At 40.6% G+C, this 13,571-nt stretch overlaps 1 protein-coding gene across 4 annotated transcripts in view; it reads right to left on the reverse strand.

Annotated features, from left to right (window-relative positions):
- The window catches only part of LOC115154422 (misshapen-like kinase 1), a 61,618-nt gene that overhangs the window by 42,278 nt on the left and 5,769 nt on the right, over positions 1-13,571 (reverse strand). The gene's annotated exons all lie outside the window — the stretch shown is intronic.

The raw sequence follows: 13,571 nt of genomic DNA on the forward strand, positions 1-13,571 counted from the left end.
GGGAAGGGAGTAATTGACTTTTAAATTTTTTCCCCACCACAAGATAAAAACCACAGGTGATGTTAATAATAGCTACTTCAAACGAAATATTAAAATCAGTCATCGCTTTTTTCCCTGGAAAGGAAAAGAAAGAAGAGACACAGTTCTACAGTGTGATTCAATATGGCCTGTAGGATCTTTGGGTGGTGGGCCTGCTGCTGGTTTAGGTTGGAAATGTACAGCGTGACCATCCTACTTTCATATCGTTTCAATAATGGGTCTGTCAATTCCTGACTTGTTCCAGTGTTTGTCTTTAACAGGGAGAAATCATACAAGGAGAGGTGAGAGAGAGGTGTACAAGAGAATGAGGCATACATACATAGATGTGAGCATTAGGGATTTGAGGGGTTTGAGAGAAAAATATGGAATAAACAGGGGGAATGACAAACGGTCCAATTAGTGCATCTATGCTGTGTGTAAGAGGAGCACTAGGAGCAGGAGAAACAGCAGCAACAGACTGACAAAAGGGTTGGAGTAAAAGCTCTTGAGTACAAGTGTTCAAAACAGGGGAAATGAATGAAATGACAGGGAATGATGGAATAGAGGAGGCTAATGCAATCATCCAGAGGGAGGAGAGAGAGATGGCAGCATCGCCCACGTCCAAAGCAGAGTGAGAAGAGAGGGAAGAAAAAGAGATTGAGGGGGAGGGTGGAGCTGTATTAAAGCTAAGAAGTGCGGAGGGCTGTACCAGCAACAAACTGTCAACACTGATCACAGACAGAGCATGAGAGCAACACACTGTGGACCAACTGGTAACTTCACTTCCGTCAACTTAACGGGTGCAGAAGTGCAAACTCCATCCATTGACAATGCTGTTGGATCTTTGTGTGTCAGAAGACTCCCCTAATGTCTGTGTACTTACCTAGAGAAAACCAGCGGACAATTTGAATATTCCTCTCTCCCTGGACAAGTAAGCCTATCACAATCACAAATAATTAGGCCTTTAGACTCACACTACCATCAAAAACGTCCAATAATGAAAAACAACAACGGTGTCTGTAAGGGGGCGGTCGGTCAACAAATAGCCTAGAACAGATTTGGGAGTTGAAGGTAAGCATCGATTCAATGTGTGTTGACACTTGTCAGACCACCTGACATTTTCTGATGTGGGGTCTCATGAAGAATTTAGCCTATTCAAACAACTACACCACTATAATCTGAGTCTTCTATATAAAAAGAAGGGATAGTCATGCACTATTACTAGCCTACTGTAGGTTCTACTTGTAAGCTATGTGTATGTGTGTAAGCTGTGTGTGTGTGTGTGTGTGTGTGTGTGTTGATGTGGAGCAGGCAGAGTGGGTGTTATAAAGACAGCTATCAAACAATAAGCTCAAGTGAATCATCCCTCTCAGAGCCCTCTCTCAAAATGGAGAATTAAATAGCATTGCCTTGAGAGGTCTGGAATGTAACTCGTTGTACTGAAATTGCTAGTGTGTGTTGGTGAGAGATATTAAAATCTCCCTTTATCAAACTATACTCCACCCTGTTAGATGCTCCTTAGTCTTTGTTTGACGATATACTGACACCGGATCATGGTATTAGCATGGCCAACCTCAAATGATGGCCCACATTACAAATTCATCTCATTTTACAGATATCTTAAAAGGTATCTGGTCCCGGAAAGTCAGCGACCGAGGATCTGCATTTGTTTGTCCTTTATGTTTAACTTCTAATTTTAAAGCCGTTGGATCTTTGTGTTTTAAAAATTCAAATAAAACCATGTAATATAGCCTACACCTTCACAATAAATCCATTATTTATTTTAGACTGTTCTAAAGAAACAAGATAAGAAGAAAATGTAGTCTATTTCAGAAGAAAAGAATAGCATACTCAGAGTTGTCCTTATGTTAGGCCCTGATCTGGCTACGCCATATTGCTGTGTGTTACACTAAGCAGACAAGATTTCCTTAGAATTTAAAAAAATAAAGGGAACACTTAAACAACACATCCTAGATCTGAATGAAAGAAATAATCTTATTAAGTACTTTTTTCTTTACATAGTTGAATGTGCTGACAACAAAATCACACAAAAATAATCAATGGAAATCCAATTTATCAACCCATGGAGGCCTGGATTTGGAGTCACACTCAAAATTAAAGTGGAAAACCACACTACAGGCTGATCCAACTTTGATGTAATGTCCTTAAAACAAGTCAAAATGAGGCTCAGTAGTGTGTGTGGCCTCCACGTGCCTGTATGACCTCCCTACAACGCCTGGGCATGCTCCTGATGAGGTGGCGGATGGTCTCCTGAGGGATCTCCTCCCAGACCTGGACTAAAGCATCCGCCAACTCCTGGACAGTCTGTGGTGCAACGTGGCATGGTGGATGGAGCGAGACATGATGTCCCAGATGTGCTCAATTGGATTCAGGTCTGGGGAAGGGGCGGGCCAGTCCATAGCATCAATGCCTTCCTCTTGCAGGAACTGCTGACACACTCCAGCCACATGGGGTCTAGCATTGTCTTGCATTAGGAGGAACCCAGGGCCAACCGCACCAGCATATGGTCTCACAAGGGGTCTGAGGATCTCATCACGGTACCTAATGGCAGTCAGGCTACCTCTGGCGAGCACATGGAGGGCTGTGCGGCCCCCCAAAGAAATGCCACCCCACACCATGACTGACCCACCGCCAAACCGGTCATGCTGGAGGATGTTGCAGGCAGCAGAACGTTCTCCACGGCGTCTCCAGACTCTGTCACGTGCTCAGTGTGAACCTGCTTTCATCTGTGAAGAGCACAGGGCACCAGTGGCGAATTTGCCAATCTTGGTGTTCTCTGGCAAATGCAAAACGTCCTGCACGGTGTTGGGCTGTAAGCACAACCCCCACCTGTGGACGTCGGGCCCTCATACCACCCTCATGGAGTCTGTTTCTGACCGTTTGAGCAGACACATGCACATTTGTGGCCTGCTGGAGGTCATTTTGCAGGGCTCTGGCAGTGCTCCTCCTGCTCCTCCTTGCACAAAGGCGGAGGTAGCGGTCCTGCTGCTGGGTTGTTGCCCTCCTACGGCCTCCTCCACGTCTCCTGATGTACTGGCCTGTATCCTGGTAGCGCCTCCATGCTCTGGACACTACGCTGACAGACACAGCAAACCTTCTTGCCACAGCTCGCATTGATGTGCCATCCTGGATGAGCTGCACTACCTGAGCCACTTGTGTGGGTTGTAGACTCCGTCTCATGCTACCACTAGAGTGAAAGCACCGCCACCATTCAAAAGTGACCAAAACATCAGCCAGGAAGCATAGGAACTGAGAAGTGGTCTGTGGTCCCCACCTGCAGAACCACTCCTTTATTGGGGGTGTCTTGCTAATTGCCTATAATTTCCACCTGTTGTCTATTCCATTTGCACAACAGCATGTGACATGTATTGTCAATCAGTGTTGCTTCCTAAGTGGACAGTTTGATTTCACAGAAGTGTGATTGACTTGGAGTTACATTGTGTTGTTTAAGTGTTCCCTTTATTTTTTTGAGCAGTGTATAATAATTATAGCATACAGCACCCACTTCTCCCTGGGTGCTGCATGCTCCGAAGCACCTCTCACTCACATGGCTCTTCATCACGTGATCGGGTCTTTCTCACAGGCTACAAGTGAAGACAGACACATCGGCGACGCAGCTGCGCACATCCTTATCCAATTCCGAGGTGCATATTGAAGATATTGGAAGAACTGTCCACATTTACTTTTTCAGCCAACAAGATGAGTCGGCCTAACGAACAGAAAAAGCACTAAGATCTAATATCCCCATAGTACAAAAGTTTACCTTTTCTATTCTGTGTAAGAAATAAATATTCCAAACATAGTCTGGGACAGTTGTGGGATGCGATAGATCCCAAATTAATACATCCACTAGCATCCCCAAAAATGTTTGACGCAATGTTGATAACCTAATAGTTTATTTCTTCTAGAGGTCGACCGATTAATCGGAATGGCCGATTAATTAGGGCCGATTTCAAGTTTTTATAATTCGGTAATCGGTATTTTTGGACACCGATTTGCCTATTTTATTTTTATTTAACTAGACATGTCAGTTAAGAACACGTTCTTATTTTCAATGACGGCCTAGGAACGGTGGGTTAACTGCCTTGTTCAGGGGCAGAATGACAGATTTTTACCTTGTCAGCTTGGGGATGCAACCTTATGGTTAACTAGTCCAACGCTCTAACCACCTGCTTTAAGTTGCACTCCACGAGGAGCCTGCCTGTTACGCGAATGCAGTAAGAAGCCAAGGTAAGTTGCAAGCTAGCATTAAACTTATCTTATAAAAAACAATCAATCAATCATAATCACTAGTTAACTACACATGGTTGATGATATTACTAGTTTATCTAGCCAGTCCTGCGTTGCATATAATCGATGTGGTGCGCATTCGCGAAAAAGGACTGTCTTTGCTCCGACGTGTACCTAACCATAAACATCAATGCCTTTCTTAAAATCAATACACAAGTATATATTTTTAAACCTGCATATTTAGTTAATATTGCCTGCTAACATGAATTTCTTTTAACTAGGGAAAATGTGTCACTTCTCTTGCAAACAGAGTCAGGGTATATGCAGCAGTTTGGACCGTCTGGCTCGTTGCGAACTGTGAAGACTATTTCTTCCTAACAAAGACAGCCGACTTGGCCAAACGGGGGATGATTTAACAAAAGCGCATTTGCGAAAAAAGCACAATCGTTGCACGACTGTACCTAACCATAAACATCAACGCCTTTCTTAAAATCAATACACAGAAGTATATATTTTTAAACCTGCATATTTAGCTAAAAGAAATCCAGGTTAGCAGGCAATATTAACCAGGTGAAATTGTGTCACTTCTCTTGCGTTCATTGCACGCAGAATCAGGGTATATGCAACAGTTTGGTCCGCCTGGCTCGTTGCGAACTAATTTGCCACAATTTTACGTAATTATGACATAACATTGAAGGTTGTGCAATGTAACAGGAACATTTAGACTTATGGATGCCACCCTTTAGGTAAAATACAGAACAGTTCCGTATTTCACTGAAAGAATAAATGTGATAGTTTCCGGATTCGACCATATTAATGACCTAAGGCACATGTTTCTGTGTGTTATTATGTTATAATTAAGTCTATGATTTGATAGAGCAGTCTGACTGAGCGGTGGTAGTCACCAGCAGGCTCGTAAGCGTTCATTCAAAATAGCACTTTCGTACGTTTTGCCAGCAGCCCTTCGCAATATATTGCACTGTTTATGACTTCAAGCCTATCAACTCCCAAGATTAGGCTGGTGTAACTGATGTGAAATGGCTAGCTAGTTAGCGGGTGCGCGCTAATAGCGTTTCAAACGTCACTCATTCTGAGACTTGGAGTAGTTGTTTCCCCTTGCTCTGCATGGGTAACGCTGCTTCGAGGGTGGCTGTTGTCGATGTGTTCCTGGTTTGAGCCCAGGTAGGAGCGAGGAGAGGGACGGAAGCTATACTGTTACACTGGCAATACTAAAGTGCCTATAAGAAAATCCAATAGTCAAAGGTATATGAAATACAAATTGTATAGAGAGAAATAGTCCTATAATTCCTATAATAACTACAACCTAAAACTTCTTACCTGGGAATATTGAAGACTCATGTTAAAAGGAACCACCAGCTTTCATATGTTCCCATGTTCTGAGCAAGGAACTTAAACGTTAGCTTTCTTACTTGGCACATAATGCACTTTTACTTTCTTCTCCAACACTTTGTTTTTGCATTATTTAAACCAAATTGAACATGTTTCATTATTTATTTGAAGCTAAAGTGATTTTATTGATGTATTATATTAAGTTAAAATAAGTGTTCATTCAGTATTGTTGTAATTGTCATTATTACAAATAAAGAAAAAAAAGTAAAAAAAAAAAAAATCAGCCGTTTAATCGGTATCGGCCTTTTTGGTCCTCCAATAATCGGTATCGGCATCGAAAAATCACAATCGGTCGACCTCTAATTTCTTCATATTATAAGCGCAGCAATTTGCACACAGCAGTAGGCTATAAGCACAAATGTTTCATTAGCGGGAAAACACCATTATCAAAAGTGACCGCAAATGTGATTATGCATGTAATGCTTTTATTATGAAGGTGCATTTTTATGGTGAAAATGATCTTCCCCAAACTTGAAACTCACGCGCTGCTTTTATATACCAGTAAGGCTCTACACCCCATGTAAAATTGATTAATGTGCTTAATTTTAAGAAGGTATTTGGCATCTTTAGTTGTGATACAAACCTTATCAAAACATATAGGCCTATGGACTAGGCTACATGAGGTGCGCGAATATGATTCAAAAAATTCGCACAAAAAAAGGCATTGTTTCTTGCCTTACCCGGGGCATCATTCACAAGTGATTATGTATAATTCACAAGTGATAGGCTAATATTGTTACCCATCATACTATTCTTGATTTAATCTTGTCTTTACATATACTAAATTATGGGTGAAATTTGTTTTGATTTAGAATGGACCATTAATCATGCACCTTAAATGCACCTAAAATAGCGATTGGAGGGCACTTTTCCCGTGGTTCATTATCATGCCAGCCAAGTAGGCTATACTGCTGTTGTAAAGAGAAGCAATGTGCTTAATATTAGGGAAGTTGAGAAATAAATATAATAGGCCTCATGCAATTGCATAGCCTATAGAATTGTTGCGCAACATGAGGACATGGGCTCTCATTAAGTGTTTGATTAGATTTTCGATAACATTTGCATTGATGTCAGAGTGGTTAGAGAGACAATGGAGTGCGGAGTAGCAGTTAGCAAGTTTGGTAGGCTACTAATGACCATCAGCAGCATCAGAGCATGGAGAAGCCTAATTACCGTGACTAAACGGTCACATGGAATTTGACTGCCTTCATGACTCGTAATAATAATGCGGTCACCGTAACAGCCCTAGTCACCATCTCCAGTTTGTTCCACCCCACTTTATTTAGAGTAGAATTGCAGCCTAAACGAGACATAACTTGTAATATTACTGGTAGTAACCATCTGGACGTCGCCGTGATACAGTCTACCCTGCTCAATGGGGGAGATTTTGCACTGCAAGCCAACAACACCAGGCAGCGTATACTTCGCTCCTACTCGCCGCAGTAAGGAGATGAAAGAAGCTAGATCAGGGGTCTCCAACAGGTTGATCGCAAGCTACCAGCAGCTCGCCAAACAATTCTGAAAGTGCATGTATTTTTCACCAAATACTGTCAAACAAATCTCAATTATCAGACAGCTCAAGCTCTATCCAATCAAATCCTCATTATCCCACCCTTTGCCAGAATTTGATTGAAAAGCACAATGTCTGCCAAATAAGTTCCATTAATATTGCCCATGCATGTCCAGTACCAGTCAAAAGTTTGGACACCCCATCTCATTCAAGGGTTTTTGTTTTGACTATTTTCTACATTGTAGAATAATAGTGAAGACATCAAAACTATGAAATAACACATATGGAATCATGTAGTAAGCAAAAAAGTGTTAAACAAATCAAAATATATTTGAGATTGTTCAAAGTAGCCACCCTTTGCCTTGATGGCAGCTTTGTACACTCTTGGCATTCTCTCAACCAGCTTCATGAGGTAGTCACCTGGAATCCAATTTGTAAGTCGCTCTGGATAAGAGTGTCTGCTAAATGACTTAAATGTAAATGTAATGCATTTCAATTAACAGGTGTGCCTTGTTAAAAGTTAAGAAGGAAAGAAATTCCACAAATTAATAAGTTTGAGCCAATCAGTTGTGTTGTGACAAGGTAGGGGTGGTATACAGAAGATAGTCCTATTTGGCAAGAACAGCTCAAATAAACAGAGAAACAACAGTCCATCATTACTTCAAGACATGAAAGTCAGTTAATCCGGAAATTTTCAAGACCTTTGAAAATTTCTTCAAGTGCAGTCGCAAAAACCATCAAGTGCTATGATGAAACTGGCTCTCATGAGGACTGCCACAGAAAAGGAAGACCCAGAGTTAACTCTGCTGCAGAGGATACGTTCATTAGAGTCAACTGCACTTCAGATTGCAGCCCAAATAAATGCTTCACAGAGTTCAAGTAACAGACATGTCAACATCAACTGTTCAGAATCGTGAATCAGGCCTTCATGGTCGAATTGCTGCAAAGATACCACTACTAAAGGACACCAATAAGAAGAAGAGAGACTTGCTTGGGCCAAGAAACACGAGCAACGGACATTAGACCGGTAGAAATCTGTCCTTTTGGTCTGATGACTCCAAATTTGAGATTTTTGGTTCTAACCGCCATATCTTTGTGAGATGCAGAGTAGGTGAACGGATTATCTCTGCATTTTACTTGGTAAGTCAATTAAGAAGAGATTCTTATTTACATAACGGCCTACCCCAGCCAAACCCTAACCCGGACGATGCTGGGCCAATTGTGCACCGCCCTATGGCACTCCCAATTACGCCCGGTTTTGCTACAGCCTGGAATCAAACCAGGGTCTGTAGCCTCTAGCACTGAGATGCAGTGCCTTAGACCGCTGCACCACTCAAGGTGCATTGCTGGTGACACTGTCGGTTACTTATTTAGAATTCAAGGCACACTTAACGAGCATGGCGACCACAGCATTCTGTAGCGATACGCCATCCCATCTGATTTGCGCTTAGTGGGACCATCATTTGTTTTTCAACAGGACAATAACCAAACACACCACCAGGCTGTGTAAGGGCTATTTGACCAAGAAGGAGAGTGATGGAGTGCTGCATCAGATGACCTGGCCTCCACAATTACCTGACCTCAAACCAAATGAGATGGCTTGGGATGAGTTGCACCGCAGAGTGAAGGAAAAGCAGCCAATAAGTGCATATGTGGGAACTCCTTCAAGACTGTTTCAAAAGCATTACAGGCGACTACCTCATGAAGCTGGTTGAGAGAATGCCAAGCTGTCATCAAGGCAAAGGGTGGCTACTTTGAAGAATCTGAATATATTTTGATTTTTTTAACACTTTTTTGGTTACTACATGATTCCATGTGTGTTATTTCATGGTTTTGATATTGTCACTATTAATCTACAATGCAGAAAAAAGTAAAAATAAAGAAAAACCCTTGAATGAGTAGGTGTGTCTAAACTTTTAACTGGTACTGTACATGGTACTTTTATATAAAGCAATCACATAATACATTACCAAACATAAGCTCTTCAACCCCACCCCTTAGCCATTCTCAGCCCATCCCACCTTTCACCATAGACCACCCTCATTTGGTTTCCATGTGCCATATTTTTTAAATTGTGCTGTTTTACATACATTTTGAACCATTCTATTCGTATAGTACCAACAGATTGTGTGCTAAAGATGAAAACCTTTCCTACGAGTATTATTATATTATTTATTGGCTGATGGCTTCCCAAATCGCCCCACATCAATAAATTGGTTATAACAAACTCTGAATGTAACAATCAATGGGATGCAGAGGACATGACAAATAAACTTGAAAAAGGGGAATATTTACAGGTTGCTCAGGAGGTAAAGGGAAAGTCAGATGTGTGGAATAAATGTGACTAGTTGTGGAAAATACTTGAGATCAAGAATAATAAGGCAAGGAGCAAGCGCTGTGTGCATATTGTGTGTGTCAAACAGGTGCTGTATAGGTTACAATATAATTTTTTAAAATCGTTTTGAACAATGTAAACACTAAATAAGTTTAAGCGTACCAGAGTCTGTTGTAACTTTGTTTGTTAAGCCTTTATTAAAGCAGACTGTAAAACAGTGGCATTCATTCATGAATGCAATTTTCAAAATGGAACAGTTTGTTCTTGTTTAAGCCAATTATTTTAGGCTTGCTTTATTTTAAAACTAAAACGCTTGATTGCATTTCAAATCATGAATGACTCGTAATGCTGTGTGATGACATTAATGAATGAATGATTGATACAGTAGCCTATAGAAGTTTTGAAATAAAGGCCGAAGTAAGTTATGGTATTAAGACTAAACAGGATGTGCTCTTAGGCCTACAGCTCAATGGTGGTTAAACAAGGCTTCTATACTAAGCCTACTAATGATAATGACATTAATTATTATTATAATAATGAGATCAAGAAAAATGTGCGTTATTATTATAAATATAATTTTTGACAATTTGGAAGTGTAAACACTAAATAAATTATAAATATTACCAGAGTCTGTTCTAATGAAGAAAAAAAGTGTAAAACCTTTATTACAGCAAAGGAAAAATTAAGAACAGCCTAATTTAAAAAAATTGTTTACTTGATATGTCATTGCATGAGGCTTGGTGTTCACAGAATCAGTAGGCTATTAATCAAACACTCAAACAGGCAACATAAGCAGGTTCAGTCTTATTTCTGTAGATATATGGATGATTTATAAAGACAGGCACATTTAACAGTTAGGCTATGGATTATAGACCTAATTAAGTTTGCGTTTCCTCTCTCCTCACTTTTCTTAGACAATAAGGCAAGGGCTGTTTTCTCATCTCATTCTGCTGCTGCCTCCACCGCATTGTTCTCAACACCAATATGCTGGTTAACTTTGCTATTATGCACATAGCAACATGTTCTAGGAAAAGGTGCCAATTCAACAGCGCACTGATGTGTTTCAGAGCCGTGGAGAGTAGAGGTCGACCGATTACATCGGCATGGCCGATTAATTAGAGACGATTTCAAGTTTTCATAATCGGTAATCTGCATTTTTGGACGCTGATTATATTGCAATCCACGAGGAAACTGCGTGGCAGGCTGACCATCTGTTCCGCGAGTGCAGCAAGGAGCCAAGGTAAGTTGCTAGCTAGCATTAAACTTATCTTATAAAAACAATCAATCTTAACATAACTAGTGATTAACTACACATGGTTGATGATATTACTAGTTTATCTAGCTTGTTCTGCGTTGCATATAATCAATGTGATGCCTGTTTAATTTATCATTGAATCACAGCCTACTTCGCCAAACGGGTGATGATTTAACAAAAGCGCATTCGCGTCAGGGTATATGCAGCAGTTTGGAACGCCTGGCTCGTTGCAAACTGTGTGAAGACCATTTCTCCCTAACAAAGACTGTAATTCATTTGCCAAAATTTTTGATAATTATGACATAACATTGAAGGTTGTACAATGTAATAGCAATATTTAGACTTAGGGTTGCCACCTGTTCGATAAAATACGGAACTGTCTCGTATTTCACTGAAATAATAAATGTTTTGTTTTTCGAAATGATAGTTTCCGGATTTGACCATATTAATGACCTATGCCTTGGATTTCTGTGTGTTTATTATATTATAGTCTATGATTTGATATTTGATAGAGCAGTCTGAGCAGTGGTAGGCAGCAGCAGGCTCGTAAGTATTCATTCAAACAGCACTTTCCAGCATTTTCCAGCAACTCTTCACAATGCTTGAAGCACAGAGCTGTTTATGACTTCAAGCCTATCAACTCCCATTTTTACATTTACGTCATTTAGCAGACGCTCTTATCCAGAGCGACTTACAAATTGGTGCATTCACCTTATGATATCCGAGATTAGGCTGGCAATAATATAGTGCCTATAAGAACGTCCAATAGTCAAAGGTATATGAAATACAAATTGTATAGAGAGAAATAGTCCTATAATTCCTAGAGTAACTACAACCTAAAACATCTTACCTGGGAATATTGAAGACTCATGTTAAAAGGAACCACCAGCTTTCATATGTTCTCATGTTCTAAGCAAGGAACTTAAACGTTAGCTTTTTTACATGGCACATATTGCACTTTTACTTTCTTCTCCAACACTTTGTTTTTGCATTATATAAACCAAATTGAACATGTTTCATTATTTATTTGAGACTAAGTTGATTTTATTTATTTATTATATTAAGTTAAAATAAAAGTGTCCATTCAGTATTGTTGTAATTGTCATTATTACAAATATATATATAAAAATTCCCTGTCTTAGGTCAGTTAGGATCACCACTTTATTTTAAGAATGTAAAATGTCAGAATAATAGTAGAGAGAATGATTTATTTCAGCTTTTATTTCTTTCATCCCATTCCCAGTGGGTCAGAAGTTTACATACACTTAATTAGTATTTGGTAGCATTGCCTTTAAATTGTTTAACTTGGGTAAACGTTTTGGGTAGCCTTCCACAAGCTTCCCACAATGAGTTGAGTGAATTTTGGCCCATTACTCCTGACAGAGCTGGTGTAACTGAGTCAGGTTTGTAGGCCTCCTTGCTCACGCACGCTTTTTCAGTTCTGCCCACAAATTTTCTATAGGATTGATGTCAGGGCTTTGTGATGGCCACTCCAATACCTTGACTTTGTTGTCCTTAAGCCATTTTGCCACAACTTTGGAAGTATGCTTGGGATCATTGTCCATTTGGAAGACCCATTTGCGACCAAGCTTTAACTTCCAGACTGAAATAACTACACACTCAATGTCACCAAAACAAAGGAGATGATCGTGGACTTCAGGAAACAGCAGAGGGAGCAGCCCCCTATCCAAATCGACGGAACAGTAGTGGAGAAGGTGGAACGTTTTAAGTTCCTCGGCGTACACATCACGGACAAACTGAAATGGTCCACCCACACAGACAGCGTGGTGAAGAATGCGCAGCAGCACCTCTTCAACCTCAGGAGGCTGAAGAAATTTGGCTTGTCATCAACAACACTCAAACTTTTACAGATGCACAATCGAGAGCATCCTGTCCGGCTGTATCACCGCCTGGTACGGCAACTGCTCCGCCCACAACCGTAAGGCTCTCCAGAGGGTAGTGAGGTCTGCACAACGCATCACCGGGGGCAAACTACCTGCCCTCCAGGACACCTACACCACCCGATGTCACAGGAAGGCCAAAAAGATCATCAAGGACAGCAACCACCCGAGCCACTGCCTGTTCACCCCGCTAACATCCAGAAGGCAAGGTCAGTACAGGTGCATCAAAGCTGGAACCGAGAGACTGAAAAACAGCTTGTATCTCAAGGCCATCAGACTATTAAAAAACCATCACTAACATTGAGTGGCTGCTGCCAACATACTGACTCATCTCTAGCCACTTTAATAATTCAAAATTAGTTGTAATAAATGTATCACTAGCCACTTTAAACAATGCCACTTTATATAATGTTTACATAGCCTACATTACTCATCTCATATGTATATACTGTACTCTATACTATCTACTGCATCTGGCCTATGCCATTCGGCCATCGCTCATCCATATATTTTTATGTACATATTCTTATTCATTCCTTTACACTTGTGTGTATAAGGTAGTTGTTGTGAAATTGTTCGATTATTTGTTAGATATTACTGCATGATCGGAACTAGAAGCACAAGCATTTCGCTACACTCACATTAACATCTGCTGACCATGTGTATGTGACAAATAACATTTGATTTGATGTCTTGAGATGTTGCTTCAATACATCCACATAATTTACCTTCATGATGCCATCTATTTTGTGAAGTGCACCAGTCCCTCCTGCAGAAAAGCACCCCCACAACATGATTCTGCCACCCCCGTGCTTCACGGTTGGGATGGTGTTCTTCGGCTTGCAAGCCTCCCCCTTTTTCCTCCAAACATAATGGTTATTATGGTCAAAC

This window comes from Salmo trutta, chromosome 19, assembly GCF_901001165.1.
Source record: "Salmo trutta chromosome 19, fSalTru1.1, whole genome shotgun sequence".
Classification (NCBI taxonomy): Eukaryota; Metazoa; Chordata; class Actinopteri; order Salmoniformes; family Salmonidae; genus Salmo; species Salmo trutta.